General features: G+C 51.9%; 1 protein-coding gene across 1 annotated transcript in view; it reads right to left on the bottom strand.

Annotated features, from left to right (window-relative positions):
- The window catches only part of RNMT (RNA guanine-7 methyltransferase), a 96,515-nt gene that overhangs the window by 65,193 nt on the left and 13,389 nt on the right, over positions 1 to 17,933 (bottom strand). The window lies entirely within an intron of this gene.

Below are 17,933 nucleotides of genomic sequence, written 5' to 3'. Positions count from 1 at the left end.
CCCAAAACAAATAATTATGCCAAAGTGCCTCAGAAACATTTGAGTTCAGGGGGCCCTGCATCTGCTAATCTAGAAAAGTATCCAATCAAGATTAGTCTAAAACCAGATATTCTATCATCTGGTTTCCTATAATAGAGGTGCCCAAGTGTAAAAAAGAAGCGTTGCTTACCTATGGAGTATGGCTGTCCTAACTGGTATTAGACCACATAAAAGAAAGCCAAGGCACTACAGATCATCCTCCTCCCTTTTAAGAACTTGAAGGTATTCAATAAAGAATGTTTGTCTCATAGGTCCAGTGGTTCCCAAACTTGGTCCTGGAGGCAGCCCAGCCAGTCAGGTTTTCAGGATACCCACAATGAATATTCATGAGAGAGATTTGCATGCACTACCTTCACTGCATGCAAATCTCTCTCATGAACAATCACTGTGGATATCCTGAAAGCCAGACTGGCTGGGTTGCCTCCAGGAACAAGTTTGGAAACCACTATCATAGGTCTTATTGCTGAAAAGTTTGGAAAGGGGCAAATGCCCCCACCCCACCTTCTACCCCCCAAAAAAGTTCAGATGTAAAATGAAATTGACTGAAGGGGTGAAGTAGATATGGGTCCATAAGAAATAATTTATAAGCCCTTTTACAAAATCTTAGCATATGCTAACAGCGTGTGCTAAACGCTGTGCTTCCTATTTTATTTATTTATTAGGATTTATTTACCGCCTTTTTGAAGGAATTCACTAAGGGGGTTGTTTACTAAAGCTTAGCTCGAGTTATCTGCAGCAAGGCTCAGATAACTCGAGCTGAGCTTTAGTAAACAAGCCCCTAAAGGTGGTGTATAGTAAGAAAAAAATCAAACATGGGCAATAGACAATTAAAGCAGTAAATGTTCAAATAACAATACAAGTATGGCATAGAGGCATATTTTCAAAGCACTTAGCCTTCCAAAGTTCCATAGGTTTCTATGGAACTTTGGAAGGCTAAGTGCTTTGAAAATATGCCTCTATATAGTATACTACTGACAATGCCAACATAATACGTAATAGAACATTTTAACTGACAGCGTAGGGTATAAGCAAAGGTGGAACATATAGATAGGTAAGAGAGTAAGAGGAGTTAGAAAGTAAGGTGATTAATTTAAAGAAAGGTGCAAATGAGGTCAGAGAGATGGTTAAATATTATATTATTTTACACCTATGGGCCACGTGGCACTTAGTTCATGATATCCGGTAGCGAGCCCTAAGTTTTAATAAAACAGCCCCTTATTTAGGTCCTTCTACTTTGAATTATGTGGTCTATGAGAATTATTACCACTGTTTTTCTCTCTGTGATGTAGACTTTAGTTTGATTATCTTTTCCTTGTTTGAATTTTCTTAGTTTTGAAGTAACTAAATTGCTTGGATTTATTATCTAATTGAAATAGCAAAAAGAAAAACTTGAAAAACAGATGCAAAAATAAGAAAACTGCTCCATGCCCACAAGGTAATAAGAATCACCATATACAAGCCCATAAATTCCAAGAGACGAGGGAGAAACAGGCAATACATAAACTATCAAAGGCCTGCTCAACAACATCAGATCCAAATATACAAAAAGTGTTAAGTATGACTGTAAACATTCAGAACTGGTCTTCATCCTTGTACAAACATTCCAACAAATATAAGGAAAGAGTGAGAATCTACCAACATAGATAGGACAGAAGAAAATTTGCAAAACAATAATTTTTTTTTTGTAAGAATTAGATTGGCAAATGAATTAAAACAAGAGGCAAGAAATATAAAAAGTGTTCCTGCAGTAATACACCAATTAAAACCAGACATAACTGATTAGAGAGGTGAATTTAAACCGGAGCATGAGAAAAAAAAAACCCCTATGTTCAGCTCAGGACAGTGCATTAGACAAGATGGTTCATAGTAACCATAGAAAAAAACTGGCACACATATAGATTCTGCAACAAAATGCTAGAAAACGGTTACTCATCTTGTAGCTGGCAGCAAAGTACTAACAGCAAAAAAATTGTTATACAGAAATAAAACATGGCAACGTTATCTCATGCTTTAGAAACTATGTAGATACTAATAGAAAAATGCTGTTATCATGACCCTAAGAAACTGTGGAAACTGAAATGGTTTAATCACCTGGGACACTCCCATTCCAACCAATAAAAAAATTATTGCAAGAAAATCAGAAATAGTTGTAAAAGAGAAACGCAAGAGTCAGTGCCAAGGTAAAATTATGTATCATACCTGATAAAGCGAATGCTACATACCTGTAGAAGGTATTCTCCGAGGACAGCAGGCTGATTGTTCTCACTGATGGGTGACGTCCACGGCAGCCCCTCCAATCGGAAACTTCACTAGCAAAGTCCTTTGCTAGCCCTCGCGCGCCCGCGCGCACCGCGCATGCGCGGCCGTCTTCCCGCCCGAAACCGGCTCGAGCCGGCCAGTCCAGTATGTAGCAAGACAATACACTTCAAGGGAAGACACAACTCCAAAGGGGAGGCGGGCGGGTTTGTGAGAACAATCAGCCTGCTGTCCTCGGAGAATACCTTCTACAGGTATGTAGCATTCGCTTTCTCCGAGGACAAGCAGGCTGCTTGTTCTCACTGATGGGGTATCCCTAGCCCCCAGGCTCACTCAAAACAACAACCATGGTCAATTGGGCCTCGCAACGGCGAGGACATAACTGAGATTGACCTAAAAAATTTACCAACTAACTGAGAGTGTAGCCTGGAACAGAACAAACAGGGCCCTCGGGGGGTGGAGTTGGATCCTAAAGCCCAAACAGGTTCTGAAGAACTGACTGCCCGAACCGACTGTCGCGTCGGGTATCCTGCTGCAGGCAGTAATGAGATGTGAATGTGTGGACAGATGACCACGTCGCAGCTTTGCAAATTTCCTCCATGGTGGCTGACTTCAAGTGGGCTACCGACGCTGCCATGGCTCTAACATTATGAGCCGTGACATGACCCTCAAGAGCCAGCCCAGCCTGGGCGTAAGTGAAGGAAATGCAATCTGCTAGCCAATTGGATATGGTGCGTTTCCCTACAGCCACTCCCCTCTTGTTGGGATCAAAAGAAACAAACAATTGGGCGGACTGTCTGTGGGGCTGTGTCCGCTCCAGATAGAAGGCCAATGCTCTCTTGCAGTCCAATGTGTGCAGCTGACGTTCAGCAGGGCAGGAATGAGGACGGGGAAAGAATGTTGGCAAGACAATTGACTGGTTCAGATGGAACTCCGACACAACCTTTGGCAGAAACTTAGGGTGAGTGCGGAGGACTACTCTGTTGTGATGAAATTTGGTGTAAGGGGCCTGGGCTACCAGGGCCTGAAGCTCACTGACTCTACGAGCCGAGGTAACTGCCACCAAGAAAATGACCTTCCAGGTCAAGTACTTCGGATGGCAGGAATTCAGTGGCTCGAAAGGAGGTTTCATCAGCTGGGTGAGAACGACATTGAGATCCCATGACACTGTAGGAGGCTTGACAGGGGGCTTTGACAAAAGCAAACCTCTCATGAAGCGAACAACTAAAGGCTGTCCTGAGATCGGCTTACCTTCCACTTGGTAATGGTATGCACTGATTGCACTAAGGTGAACCCTTACGGAGTTGGTCTTCAGACCAGACTCCGACAAGTGGAGAAGGTATTCAAGCAGGGTCTGTGTAGGACAAGAGCGAGGATCTAGGGCCTTGCTGTCACACCAGACGGCAAACCTCCTCCAATGAAAGAAGTAACTTCTCTTAGTGGAGTCTTTCCTGGAAGCAAGCAAGATGCGGGAGACACCCTCTGGCAGACCCAAAGAGGCAAAGTCTACGCCCTCAACATCCAGGCCGTGAGAGCCAGGGACTGGAGGTTGGGATGCAGCAGAGCCCCTTCGTCCTGCGTGATGAGGGTCGGAAAACACTCCAATCTCCACGGTTCTTCGGAGGATAACTCCAGAAGAAGAGGGAACCAGATCTGACGCGGCCAAAAGGGAGCAATCAGAATCATGGTGCCTCGGTCTTGCTTGAGTTTCAACAAAGTCTTCCCCACCAGAGGGATGGGAGGATAAGCATACAGCAGACCTTCCCCCCAATCCAGGAGGAAGGCATCCGACGCCAGTCTGCCGTGGGCCTGAAGCCTGGAACAGAACTGAGGGACCTTGTGGTTCACTTGAGATGCGAAGAGATCTACCAGGGGGGTGCCCCACGCCCGGAAGATCTGTCGCACCACACGGGAATTGAGCGACCACTCGTGAGGTTGCATAATCCTGCTCAACCTGTCGGCCAGACTGTTGTTTACGCCTGCCAGATATGTGGCTTGGAGCACCATGCCTTGACGGCGAGCCCAGAGCCACATGCTGACGGCTTCCTGACACAGGGGGCGAGATCCGGTGCCCCCCTGCTTGTTGACATAGTACATGGCAACCTGATTGTCTGTCTGAATTTGGATAATTTGGTGGGACAGCCGATCTCTGAAAGCCTTCAGAGCGTTCCAGATCGCTCGCAACTCCAGAAGATTGATCTGTAGATCGCTTTCTTGGAGGGACCACCTTCCTTGGGTGTGAAGCCCATCGACATGAGCTCCCCATCCCAGGAGAGACGCATCCGTGGTCAGCACTTTTTGAGGCTGAGGAATTTGGAAGGGACGTCCCAGAGTCAAATTGGAGCAAATCGTCCACCAATACAGGGATTCGAGAAAACTCGTGGACAGGTGGATCACGTCCTCTAGACCCCCGGCGGCCTGATACCACTGGGAGGCTAGGGTCCATTGAGCAGATCTCATGTGAAGGCGGGCCATGGGAGTCACATGAACTGTGGAGGCCATGTGGCCCAGCAATCTCAACATCTGCCGAGCTGTGATCTGCTGGGACGCTCGCACCCGCGAGACGAGGGACAACAAGTTGTTGGCCCTCGCCTCTGGGAGATAGGCGCGAGCCGTCCGAGAATCCAGCAGGGCTCCGATGAATTCGAGTTTCTGCACTGGGAGAAGATGGGACTTTGGGTAATTTATCACAAACCCCAGTAGCTCCAGGAGGCGAATAGTCATCTGCATGGACTGCAGGGCTCCTGCCTCGGATGTGTTCTTCACCAGCCAATCGTCGAGATATGGGAACACGTGCACCCCCAGCCTGCGAAGCGCCGCTGCTACCACAGCTAGGCACTTTGTGAACACCCTGGGCGCAGAGGCGAGCCCAAAGGGTAGCACACAGTACTGGAAGTGGCGTGCGCCCAGCTGAAATCGCAGATACTGTCTGTGAGCTGGCAGTATCGGGATGTGTGTGTAGGCATCCTTCAAGTCCAGAGAGCATAGCCAATCGTTTTGCTGAATCATGGGGAGAAGGGTGCCCAGGGAAAGCATCCTGAACTTTTCTTTTACGAGATATTTGTTCAGGGCCCTTAGGTCTAGGATGGGACGCATCCCCCCTGTTTTCTTTTCCACAAGGAAGTACCTGGAATAGAACCCCAGCCCTTCTTGCCCGGATGGCACGGGCTCGACCGCATTGGCGCTGAGAAGGGCGGAGAGTTCCTCTGCAAGTACCTGCTTGTGCTGGAAGCTGTAGGACTGAGCTCCCGGTGGACAATTTGGAGGTTGAGAGGCCAAATTGAGGGTGTATCCTTGCCGGACTATTTGGAGAACCCACTGATCGGAGGTTATAAGAGGCCACCTTTGGTGAAAAGCTTTCAACCTCCCTCCGACAGGCAGGTCGCCCGGCACTGACACTTGGATGTCGGCTATGCTCTGCTGGAGCCAGTCAAAAGCTCGCCCCTTGCTTTTGCTGGGGAGCCGCGGGGCCTTGCTGATTCGCACGCTGCTGACGAGAGCGAGCGCGCTGGGGCTTAGCCTGGGCCGCAGGCTGTCGGGAAGGAGGATTGTACCTACGCTTGCCAGAAGTATAGGGAACAGTCTTCCTTCCCCCGAAAAAACGTCTACCTGTAGAGGTAGAAGCTGAAGGCTGCCGGCGGGCGAACTTGTCGAATGCGGTGTCCCGCTGGTGGAGAGACTCTACCACCTGCTCGACTTTCTCGCCAAAAATGTTATCCGCACGGCAAGGCAAGTCCGTAATCCGCTGCTGGACTCTATTCTCCAGGTCGGCGGCACGCAGCCATGAGAGCCTGCGCATCACCACACCTTGAGCAGCGGCCCTGGACGCAACATCAAAAGTGTCATAAACTCCTCTGGCCAGGAATTTTCTGCACGCCTTCAGCTGCCTGACCACCTCCTGAAAAGGCTTGGCTTGCTCAGGGGGAAGAGCATCAACCAAGCCCGCCAACTGCCGCACATTATTCCGCATGTGTATGCTCGTGTAGAGCTGGTAAGACTGGATCTTGGACACGAGCATAGAGGAATGGTAGGCCTTCCTCCCAAAGGAGTCTAAGGTTCTAGCGTCCTTGCCCGGGGGCGCCGAAGCATGTTCCCTAGAACTCTTAGCCTTCTTTAGGGCCAAATCCACAACTCCAGAGTCATGAGGCAACTGAGTGCGCATCAGCTCTGGGTCCCCATGGATCCGGTACTGGGACTCGATCTTCTTGGGAATGTGGGGATTAGTTAATGGTTTGGTCCAGTTCGCAAGCAATGTCTTCTTCAGGACATGGTGCAAGGGAACAGTGGACGCTTCCTTAGGTGGAGAAGGATAGTCCAGGAGCTCAAACATTTCAGCCCTGGGCTCGTCCTCCACAACCACCGGGAAGGGGATGGCCGTAGACATCTCCCGGACAAAGGAGGCAAAAGACAGACTCTCGGGAGGAGAAAGCTGTCTCTCAGGAGAGGGAGTGGGATCAGACGGAAGACCCCCAGACTCCTCGTCAGAGAAATATCTGGGATCTTCCTCTTCCTCCCACGAGGCCTCACCCTCGGTGTCAGACACAAGTTCACGGACCTGTGTCTGCAACCTCGCCCTGCTCGACTCCGTGGAACCCTGTCTACGATGGGGGCGTCGAGAGGTAGACTCCCTCGCCCGCATCGGCGAAGCTCCCTCCGCCGACGTAGTCGGGGAGCCTTCCTGGGAGGTGGCCGCGGTCGGTACCGCACGCGGTACCGACGTCGGGGACCTCAACCTGGGCGATGGGCCAGCCGGCGCCACGCTCGACGGTACCGGTGGCGCAAGCACCGCCGGTACCGGAGGGGTAGGGCGCAACAGCTCTCCCAGAATCTCTGGGAGAACGGCCCGGAGGCTCTCGTTTAGAGCGGCTGCAGAGAAAGGCTGAGAGGTCGATGCAGGCGTCGACGTCAGTACCTGTTCCGGGCGTGGAGGCTGTTCCGGGCTGTCCAGAGCGGAGCGCATCGACACCTCCTGAACAGAGGGTGAGCGGTCCTCTCGGTGCCGATGCCTGCTGGGTGCCGAATCCCTCGGCGACCCAGAGCTCTCGGTGCCGACACGGGGAGGAGACCGGTGTCGATGCTTCTTCGATTTCTTCCGAAGCATGTCACCGGAGCTCCCCGGCACCGACGAGGAGGACGTCGAATCCACCCGTCGCTTCCTCGGGGCCGAGACTGAAGAAGGTCGATCTCGGGGGGGCTGTACCGCAGGAGCCCTCAGGGTAGGCGGAGACCCACCCGAGGGCTCACCGCCACCAGCAGGGGAATGGACAGCCCTCACCTGCACTCCACCCGATGCACCACCGTCCGACGACATCAGCAGACGAGGTCCTGGTACCACCGACGTCGATGCAGCTATCCGATGTCTCGGCGCCGATGCAGAGGCCCGATGCCTCGATGCACTCGATGCAGGGGCGGCCGAGGAAGATGGTCTGGACGCTGACGACGTCGATGCACTCGAAGATCCCGGTGCCGATGCCGACGAAGAGCCCGAGAACAACACGTTCCACTGGGCTAGTCTCGCTACCTGAGTCCGCCTTTGAAGCAGGGAACACAGACTGCAGTTCTGAGGGCGGTGCTCGGCCCCCAGACACTGAAGACACGACGAGTGTCGATCAGTGAGCGAGATAACCCGGGCGCACTGGGTGCACTTCTTGAAGCCGCTGGAAGGCTTCGATGTCATGGGCGGAAAAATCACGCCGGCGAAATCAAAAGCCGAAATGGCGAAATTCGAAGCACCAAATTTAGAGGGAGAAAAAAATCTCGACCGAGGCCGAAAAAAGGCCTACCCCGACGACGAAAGAAAACTTACCGGGGCAAAAAAGCTGGAAGTACGGGGAGGATTTACACGAAACCCGGCGGGGGGTTTCCGGAGCACTTCCCGACTAGGACAAAGCTTTCCCGAAGGAAAAAAACACGTTCAAACAAATTGGACGCGCGAGGTCGACTTTCCGGGGCTCGACACGGCGAAAACACGACCGTACCGAGTGCGGACAAAAGAAGACTGGCCGGCTCGAGCCGGTTTCGGGCGGGAAGACGGCCGCGCATGCGCGGTGCGCGCGGGCGCGCGAGGGCTAGCAAAGGACTTTGCTAGTGAAGTTTCCGATTGGAGGGGCTGCCGTGGACGTCACCCATCAGTGAGAACAAGCAGCCTGCTTGTCCTCGGAGAATTTTCTTTCCATTAATCATAGCTGATCAATCCATAGACTGGTGGGTTGTGTCCATCTACCAGCAGGTGGAGATAGAGAGCAATCCTTTTGCCTCCCTATATGTGGTCATGTGCTGCCGGAAACTCCTCAGTATGTCGATATCCAAGCTCCATCCGCAGGACTCAGCACTTAGAGAATTACACCCACAAAGGGACACTCTGCCCAGCTCACCACCGCCGAAACGGGGGACGGGAATTAACCCAGCTCATCCCCACACAAGTGGGGGAGGGGAATCCGTCCAACTCATCCCTGCGGAGCGGGGGAGGGACACCACACCCGCCAATGCGGGGGGATCTGGCTTATCCTGCAACCGCAACCGCGGGAGGAGCTGACTGACCCTAACACCGCCGAAGTGGGAGGGGTACAAAGCTGCCCTACTGCCGCACGAAGCGGGAGGGAGCGCCGGCAGAATTTAAGTCTCAATCCAGCCCCGTAAAACGGAGGGGAGAGGAATGCAGCAGCTCACTGTAACACAAATTCGTCTCAACTCTTGAAGAATCCATTGAAAAACTTGAACACGAAGTCCTCCTGAACAGGAACTGAAGACTAAACTTGAACCTGAAATGCAACCAGAATATAAACAATACAGATATCTGGGAGGGACTATGGATTGATCAGCTATGATTAATGGAAAGAAAATTATCAGGTATGATACATAATTTTACCTTCCATATCATCATGCTGATCAATCCATAGACTGGTGGGATGTACCGAAGCAGTACTCATCCAGGGCGGGACATAGAAATCCCTGACCGCAACACTGAAGCTCCAAACCGGGCCTCCGCCCGAGCAGCCACAGTCAAGCGGTAATGCCTGGAGAAGGTATGGGCCGATGCCCAAGTTGCCGCCTTGCAAATCTCTCCCAAGGAGACGGACCCGGCCTCTGCCATCGAGGCCGCCTGAGCTCTAGTGGAGTGAGCCTTCAGCTGGATAGGCAGCACCTTCCCCGCGGCCACATAAGCCGCTGCAATGGCTTCCTTGACCCATCTTGCCACTGTAGGCTTAGCAGCCTGCAGACCCTTACGAGGACCTGCAAACAGGACAAACAGATGATCCGACTTCCGGAAATCATTGGTCACTTCCAAGTATCTGATGATGACTCGTCTCACATCCAGATATTTAAGAGCCGAGTACTCCTCTGGGTAGTCCTCCCTACGAAAGGAAGGGAGACAGAGCTGCTGATTCACATGGAAGCGAGAAACAATCTTGGGCAGGAAGGAAGGCACTGTGCGAATAGTCACTCCTGCCTCAGTGAACTGCAGAAAAGGCTCTCGACATGAGAGTGCCTGGAGCTCGGAAACTCTTCTGGCTGAAGTGATAGCCACCAAAAAGACTGCTTTCAACGTCAGGTCTTTCAGAGATGCCCTCGACAAGGGTTCAAAAGGCGGCTTCTGCAAGGCTCTTAGCACCAGGTTGAGATTCCACGCAGGCACCACTGAGCGCAGAGGAGGGCGCAGGTGATTAACTCCCTTGAGAAAACGTACCACATCTGGCTGCGAAGCCAGGGAAGCACCCTTCAGGCGGCCCCTGAAGCAAGCCAGAGCCGCTACCTGGACTTTAAGGGAACTGAGCGACAGGCCTTTCTCCAGACCTTCTTGCAGGAACGCCAACACTGAAGAAATTGGAGCAGTGAAGGGAGAAAGTGAGCCTGCTTCACACCACGCTGCAAAGATACGCCAAACCCTGGCGTAAGCAGTAGAAGTAGAGCGCTTCCTCGCTCTCAGCATAGTGGCGATGACCTTGTCTGAGAAGCCCTTCTTCCTCAGACGCTGCCGCTCAATAGCCAGGCCGTAAGACCAAAGGGGGAGGGATCCTCCATCACCACGGGACCCTGATGCAACAGGCCCTGCTCCACTGGCAGCCGCAGAGGATCGTCCACTGAGAGCCTGATCAAGTCCGCATACCAGGGACGTCTGGGCCAGTCCGGACCCACCAGGATTATCCGGCCCGGATGCTTTGCCACCCAGTCTAGCACCCTGCCTAACATGGGCCAGGGCGGGAACACATAGAGAAGCTCCTGTGTCGGCCACTGTTGGAGAAGAGCATCTACTCCCAGGGATCGAGGGTCCCGTCCTCTGCTGAAAAAGCGCGGCACTTGGCAATTGGCCGATGACGCCATCAGATCTAGGCTCGGCTGGCCCCAGCGCTTCGTGATGTCCAAGAACGCCTGAGCAGATAGCTGCCACTCTCCGGAATCCAAGGTATGGCGACTGAGAAAGTCCGCCTTGACATTCATGACTCAGGCAATGTGGACCGCTGACAGCTGTTCCAGGTTCGCTTCCCCCACTGGCATAGATTCATGGCCTCCTTGGCTAGAGGGGCGCTCTTGGTACCTCCCTGGCGGTTGACATAGGCCACAGCCGTGGCATTGTCCGACAAGACCCGTACTGGCTTCAACGCCAGTACCGGGATGAACTCCAAAAGCGCCAACCGAATGGCTCTGAGTTCCAGGAGGTTGATAGACCACTTTGCCTCTGCAGGAGACCAGAGCCCCTGCGCTGTCCTTCCCAAGCAGTGGGCTCCCCAGCCCGACAAAGAGGCGTCCGTCGTGACGACAATCCACTCCGGGGTCACCAGAGGCATTCCTGCAGACAACTTGTCTGTCTGCAGCCACCAGCTCAGCGCCTTGCGCACTGCTGGGTCCAAGGGAAGCCGCACAGCATAATCCTCCGACATCGGAGTCCAGCGCTGCAGCAGAGAGTGTTGTAGTGGTCTCATATGAGCCCTGGCCCAGGGCACTACTTCCATCGTGGCCGTCATAGAGCCCAACAGCTGCACATAGTCCCAAGCCCGAAGAGGAGAGGCTACTAGGAACTGGTCCACCTGAGCCTGAAGTTTGACAATCTGATTGTCTGGCAGGAACACTCTGCCCACTTGGGTGTCGAATCGAACTCCCAGATACTCCAGGGACTGAGTCGGGCGCAGCTGGCTCTTCTCCCAGTTGATGATCCACCCCAGGGAGCTCAAAAGAGCAACCACCTGGTCCACAGCTTTGCCGCACTCTGCATAAGAGGGGGCTCGGATCAACCAGTCGTCCAGATAAGGATGGACTTGTACTCCTTCCTTTCGCAGGAAGGCCGCGATCGACCACCATTACTTTGGAGAAGGTCCGCGGAGCAGTAGCAAACCCGAAAGGGAGGGCTCTGAACTGGAAGTGTCGGCCCAGGACTGCAAAACGCAGAAAGCGTTGATGAGGAGGCCAGATGGGAATATGCAGGTACGCTTCCTTGATGTCCAAGGAAGCCAAGAACTCCCCTGCCTTCACTGCCGCTATAACAGAGCGGAGAGTCTCCATGCGAAAGTGCCGCACTTTCAAGGCCCGATTGACCCCTTTGAGGTCGAGGATAGGCCGGACAGAACCTCCTTTCTTTGGTACCACAAAGTAAATGGAGTAACGTCCCTTGCCAATCTGATTTTCTGGCACCAGAACGACCGCACCCAGGCATATCAGGTTGTCCAAGGTCTGCTGCACTGCCACAGCTTTGACCGGAGACTTGCAAGGAGAGAGTACAAACCCGTCTCTTAAGGGTCGGCAGAACTCTACCTTGTAGCCATCTCTGATGACTTCCACAACCCAAGCGTCTGAAGTTACCCTGGTCCACTCGCCCAGAAACGAGGACAGGCGTCCTCCAATCTGCACTGGGCCATGGACCAGGGCCCCGTCATTGGGTACGAGACCCTGGGGGAGGACCGGAGGGTGCACCTCCGGGACTGCGGTCTCTGCGAAAGGAATGCTGCTTGGGGGAGAAGTTCCTTTTGAAGGAAGAGGGGGCAGGGGAGCCCGACTTGCCTGGGCGGTACCGACGGGCTTCCTGAAACCGTCCTCTGGAGATACCGGGGCGAGCACTGGCCTGAGCCCTGACCTCTGGTAACCTCTTGCCCTTAGACGTGCCGAGATCGGTCACGATTTTGTCCAGCTCGACCCCAAAGAGCAGCTTGCCTTTAAAAGGCAAATTAGCCAGGCGGGACTTAGAGGCGTGGTCCGCAGACCAATGTTTCAGCCAAAGCCAGCGCCGCGCAGAGACTGTCTGAGCCATACCTTTAGCCGAGGCTCTCAAGACATCATACAGTAAGTCTGCCAAATAAGCCAAGCCCGATTCCAGGGCCGGCCAATCAGCCCTCAAGGAAGGATCCGAGGGGGAAGCCCGCTGCACCATCGTCAGGCACGCCCTGGCCACATAGGAGCCGCAAACTGAGGCCTGCAAACTTAAGGCAGCCGCCTCGAAGGACGACCTTAAAGCCGCTTCCAATCTTCTGTCTTGGGCGTCCTTTAGGGCCGTGCCACCTTCCACCGGCAACGCCGTTTTCTTAGTCACCGCAGTGATTAAAGAATCCACGGTAGGCCAAATAAAGGCCTCACGTTCACTTTCAGGCAAAGGATAGAGGCGGGACATAGCCCTAGCCACTTTGAGGCTCGCTTCCGGGACATCCCATTGAGCCGAAATTAAGGTGTGCATGGCATCATGCACGTGGAAGGTTCTAGGCGGGCGCTTCGTCCCCAGCATAATGGCAGAGCCAACAGGGGCTGAGGGAGAGACGTCCTCTGGCGAGGAAATCTTCAAAATGCTCATGGCCTGCAGTAACAGGTTGGGCAAATCCTCTGAGCGAAAGATCCGCGCTGCAGAGGGGTCATCCGCTCCATCCGAGCGGGAATCCGTCTCCTCCAAGGAATCCCCAAAGGACCGTTGGGAGAACTCAGATACGCTGCCCTCATCTACATCAGAGGAAACAGCGTCCTCTAAGGCCTGGGAATCCACCCGAGGGCGTTTACTTCCGGGGGCCTCAACCCCGTTATCGGAAAAGGGAGAAGGGGCAGCGTTTTGCATAAGGAAGGCCTGATGCAGCAGCAAAATAAACTCGGGGGAGAAACCCCCCAGACTGTGTTTTTCAGCAGCCTGGGCCACAGCCCTAGACGCACCCTCAACCGGCGCTCGCAAGAGTGGGGGAGCAACATGCTGCGCATCCAAGATGGCGTCCGGCGCGACACTCCGCGAAGGAGCCGCGCGGGAAGAACGGCGCTTAACTTTAGCCGCTTTTTTGCCGTCGCCCAAATCAAGGGCGGCCATGGCATGAACGTCTCCCAGCTCAAGGGCGGCCCAAGAAGAAGCCGTCCGAGCAGAGTGGCCAGCCAAGATGGCGGAGGCGAGCAGCGGGGGATGGGCGTTTATGGTGGGAAAAACCGCCGCGCCGGAGAAAGACCCGGGACACTGACCGGCCTCCAAACTGACACCCAACAAGGGCGAATCAGACTTTAAAACCCCCACATCCCCGCTAGAAGCGCACAAGCGGTCCGGGGAGCGATTCTCCGCGCCCTCGCCCTCCGACGCCATAGGCCACGTGGAGATCAATCGGGGAACCCCCTGCCCGCTATAAAAAGGTAAAAATTACCTGCTTCTTGCTCCGAGCTGTAACGACCTGGTGTCCCAGTGAGTAGCTGCAATAAACGTTTAAATAAACGTCGAAATAAACGCCCTTAAGGACGTCCAAAATTTTTTTTTTTTTTTTTTTAACGGAGCCAGCGGGAGGGGGGAGAAAAGGAGGGACCTGGCGCCACCAGGTTTGCACTTGCTCAAGAAGAGCCCTCAACCCCAGGTACTCAACAAAACCTAAAGATTAGGCTTGGAGACCTAGCCAGAGCTGCTGCTGTGTGTGACCACCACCTGCTGAGATAGAGAACATACTGAGGAGTTTCCGGCAGCACATGACCACATATAGGGAGGCAAAAGGATTGCTCTCTATCGCCACCTGCTGGTAGATGGACACAACCCACCAGTCTATGGATTGATCAGCATGATGATATGGAAGTGATTATTTTATACATTAAATCCTGGATTCTATATAGCACGACCTAAGTAGTATGCACAAATCCAGTCATATTCTGGATTTGCGGACGCAACTTAATTCGTTAACAAGCAAAGCAGTGCCAAGGAAGATAGAACAAATAGAAAACTATAATAGAAGATTGAATTTGCGAGTACTTAATTTTCCTAAGCTCCTTGGATTTAATCCTCTTGATTTGTTTAAGAGATTTCTTCTAGAAAGAGCTACTTTGATAGTCTCTTTCATCTTTGAGCAGGACTTGAACTCAATCATGAGACTATACTTCAAAACCACAAACTCTCAGTTTGGAGGGGAAAAAATATGGTTATACCCTGACGTTACTAAAGCGACTCAACAAAGGAGGAAAGAATTTTTGAATTTGAGATCTAAAGTTATTGACTTAGGAGGCTCCTTTTTGCTAGCTTACCCCTGCAAATGTATAATATGGTTGGCCCAGATAAAATATATTTTCTATGTACCAGAACAGCTAAGATCTTTTCTAGACTCAAAATTATCAAAGTAGTTTATAGACCGGGAAATAAGGTGCTTTATTATTGTGATGTTAATTCCTAAATAATCTTCTCTGATTCCTGCCCCCCTTTTTTTCTTTACTTTATTATGGTCTAAGGAAGCTAAAAAATGTTCTCTTGAATGATGATGATTTATTTGTTTTATATTTTGCTTATGGCTGTATTTCACTTTGACAGATGATCTCTGTTTGAGTATAAAAATCTAATAAATAAATATTAAAAAAAAAAAAAAACCAAGCAAAGCAGTGCCAATAATTGCTACTTAACAAGCAACTGACATTAAATGGTATTAATTACAATTTATGCACAGAACAGTCTAAGTGTATTCTGTAACATGATGCGCATAAATTCTAAGTCGCATAGTTGATAAGAGGGTATGGCATGGGCAGGTCATGGGCATTCTAAAATCTATGCGCGTTGTTGTACAATAAACCTGGTTCATGCATAATTTAGCCATTGACGCTTATACTGTAAAGTTTTACTTGGAATAACTGCCCATGACTAAATTTAGTCTCATTGACAGCCGCTCGATGTATTCTATCAACTGAACAGAAATTTAGACTTATTCTATAAAGTACACATTAGGCGTACTATATAGCATGGCTTGACAAACTCCAGGTGTCAGTTCGCCATGAAGACTTAAAAAACCGGCCTGTCACCTGGGTTTTGCCAGACTATCACAAGGCAGCAAAGCAGCTTCATCTCAGCTCTCTTCACCTCCCTCCTCCCACTGTGGCAGAATTCAGGGCAGGCAAGGGCAGCAGCAGATCAGCTCTTCCCTTCCAGCACTAAGCACACAGCGACAAGAGTGAAGAAAGTGAACCATGGCACAGCGGGTCACTTCCTCCTCCTGTGCCAGCTTAGACTTGACTGTTATATGAACCGTGATCCCACAATTCACATGAATAGTCGGGTCTAAGCTGGTACAGAAGGAGGAAGTGAACTGTGGTTCACTTCCTCCTTGCCAGGGGAGCTCAGTGGAGGGGGAGGAGGAAGAGAGAGTGAGAGTGAGCTGTTGCTATAAGGTATGAATCATGTGCCAAGGGACAGGATTCGGGGCAGAGTAAGGTAAAATTAGTTCTTACCTGATAATTTTCTTTCCATTAGTCCCAACAGATCAATCCAGAGACTTGTGGGTTATGTCCCTCAACCAGCAGATGTAGATTGAGAGAACTCCGAGGTTTGCTATATGTGGTCATGCGCAGCCCTCCAAACCTCAGTATGACGATACCAAAGCAGTAATCATAATTCCCATACAATACGAATCGCACTCTCCTGCCTCTCCCACCGTCCTAAAGGCTACGGAATGGCAAACCACGCAACTGCTATCGCAGTGCTCCATAGCTGACCCGCTGAAACTGATGAGCTGTGCTGCTATCACCTATTCTTTATCTCTTTATATATATTTATTTAAATTCCAACAGACTAAACAGAGGAGATTGAACCGAACTACTCGAACAGCTAAACAAACAAAACATAGAACCCACAGAATACAAGTACCAGGGAGGGCCTCTGGATTGATCTGTTGGGACTAATGGAAAGAAAATTATCAGGTAAGAACTAATTTTACCTTCCATTGCGTCTCACAGATCAATCCAGAGACTTGTGGGATGTAGCAAAGCAGTCCTCAAGTAGGGTGGGACATGTCGGCCCCAGAGGCCAACACAGATGCTCTAAACGCCGCATCCTGCCACGCAGCTACATCCAAACGATAATGCTTCGCAAACGTATGCACTGAAGCCCAAGTTGCCGCTTTGCAAATCTGTTCCAATGGCACCAAAATATACTCCGCTAAAGATGTAGCCTGGGCCCTCGTAGAATGAACATGCACGCGAATAGGAGGTACTTTGCCCAGACCTACGTAGGCTGAAACAATCACCTCCCGTAACCAACGAGCCACCGTGGCCTTCGACGCCATGTTTCCTTTATTACATCCTGCAAACAGCATGAAGTGGTCCGAACGACGGAAGGAGTTCGTGGCCTCCAAATATCGTACAAGCACACGCCTCACAGCCCGGAAATTGTCCGGGTAATCTGCCTCTCGAAAGGCTGGCAACATCACCGACTGGTTCAAATGAAAGCGAGACACCACCTTGGGCAGAAAGGACAGAAGTGTCCTGATGCATACCCCAGCCTCTGTGAAATGGAGAAAGGGGTCCCTGCAGGACAAAGCTTGAAGCTCCGACACCCACCTCGCCGAGGCCATGGCCACCAGAAACACAGCCTTCAATGTAAGATCTTTCAAGGATGCCTTAGTCAGAGGCTCGAACTGAGGACGTTGCATTGCACGCAGCACCAAATTAAGACTCCACTCCGGTAGAACCGGAACCCTCGGAGGCCGGACGTGGCTATCGCCCCAAAGAAAACGTACCACATCTGGATGCGAAGCCAAAGAGCGACCGTGCAAACGGCCCCTAAAGCACTCCAAAGCTGCCACTTGAACTCTCAAGGAGCTCAAGGACAGGGCTTTATCCAGCCTGTCCTGCAAAAAAGCTAGAATGTAATGAACTGAAGCCGACTCCACCGCAATCCCTGCGGAAGCACACCATGAGACAAAGGTGCACCAGACCCGTGCGTATGATGATGACGTAGAGCGCTTCTGGGCTTGCAGCATCGTAATTATGACTTTCTCGGAATATCCCTTCCGTCTGAGGCGTGCCCTCTCCATGCTGTAAGCCCAAAGCGAGTGGGATTCTCCATGCGTACCGGACCCTGGCACAGAAGATCGGCCGTACCACCACGCGTAACAGTTTGTCGATCAGCAGGCGGACCAGGTCCACGTACCAGGGCCGCCTGGGCCAATCCGGAGCCACCAGAATCACCGGCCCCGAATGCCGAGCAATGCGTCCTAGCACCCGGCCTATCATGGGCCACGGCGGAAACACATACAGAAGGACCGCCGGCCATGGCTGAATGAGCGCGTCTATGCCCTCGGCCCTGAACTCTCTGCCCCTGATGAAGAAGCGGGAGGCCTTGGCACTGGAGCATCAGGCCATCAGATTGAACGCTGGGATCCCCCAGCACTCCGTAATCTGGCACGCTTGCTGGGAAAGCTCCCACTCCCCCGGATCTAGCTGATTCCGGC

This window comes from Microcaecilia unicolor, chromosome 1 (assembly GCF_901765095.1).
Source record: "Microcaecilia unicolor chromosome 1, aMicUni1.1, whole genome shotgun sequence".
Classification (NCBI taxonomy): domain Eukaryota; kingdom Metazoa; phylum Chordata; class Amphibia; order Gymnophiona; family Siphonopidae; genus Microcaecilia; species Microcaecilia unicolor.
Note: the sequence above shows the minus strand (reverse complement) of the source record. Positions and strands in the feature narration are given on the sequence as shown.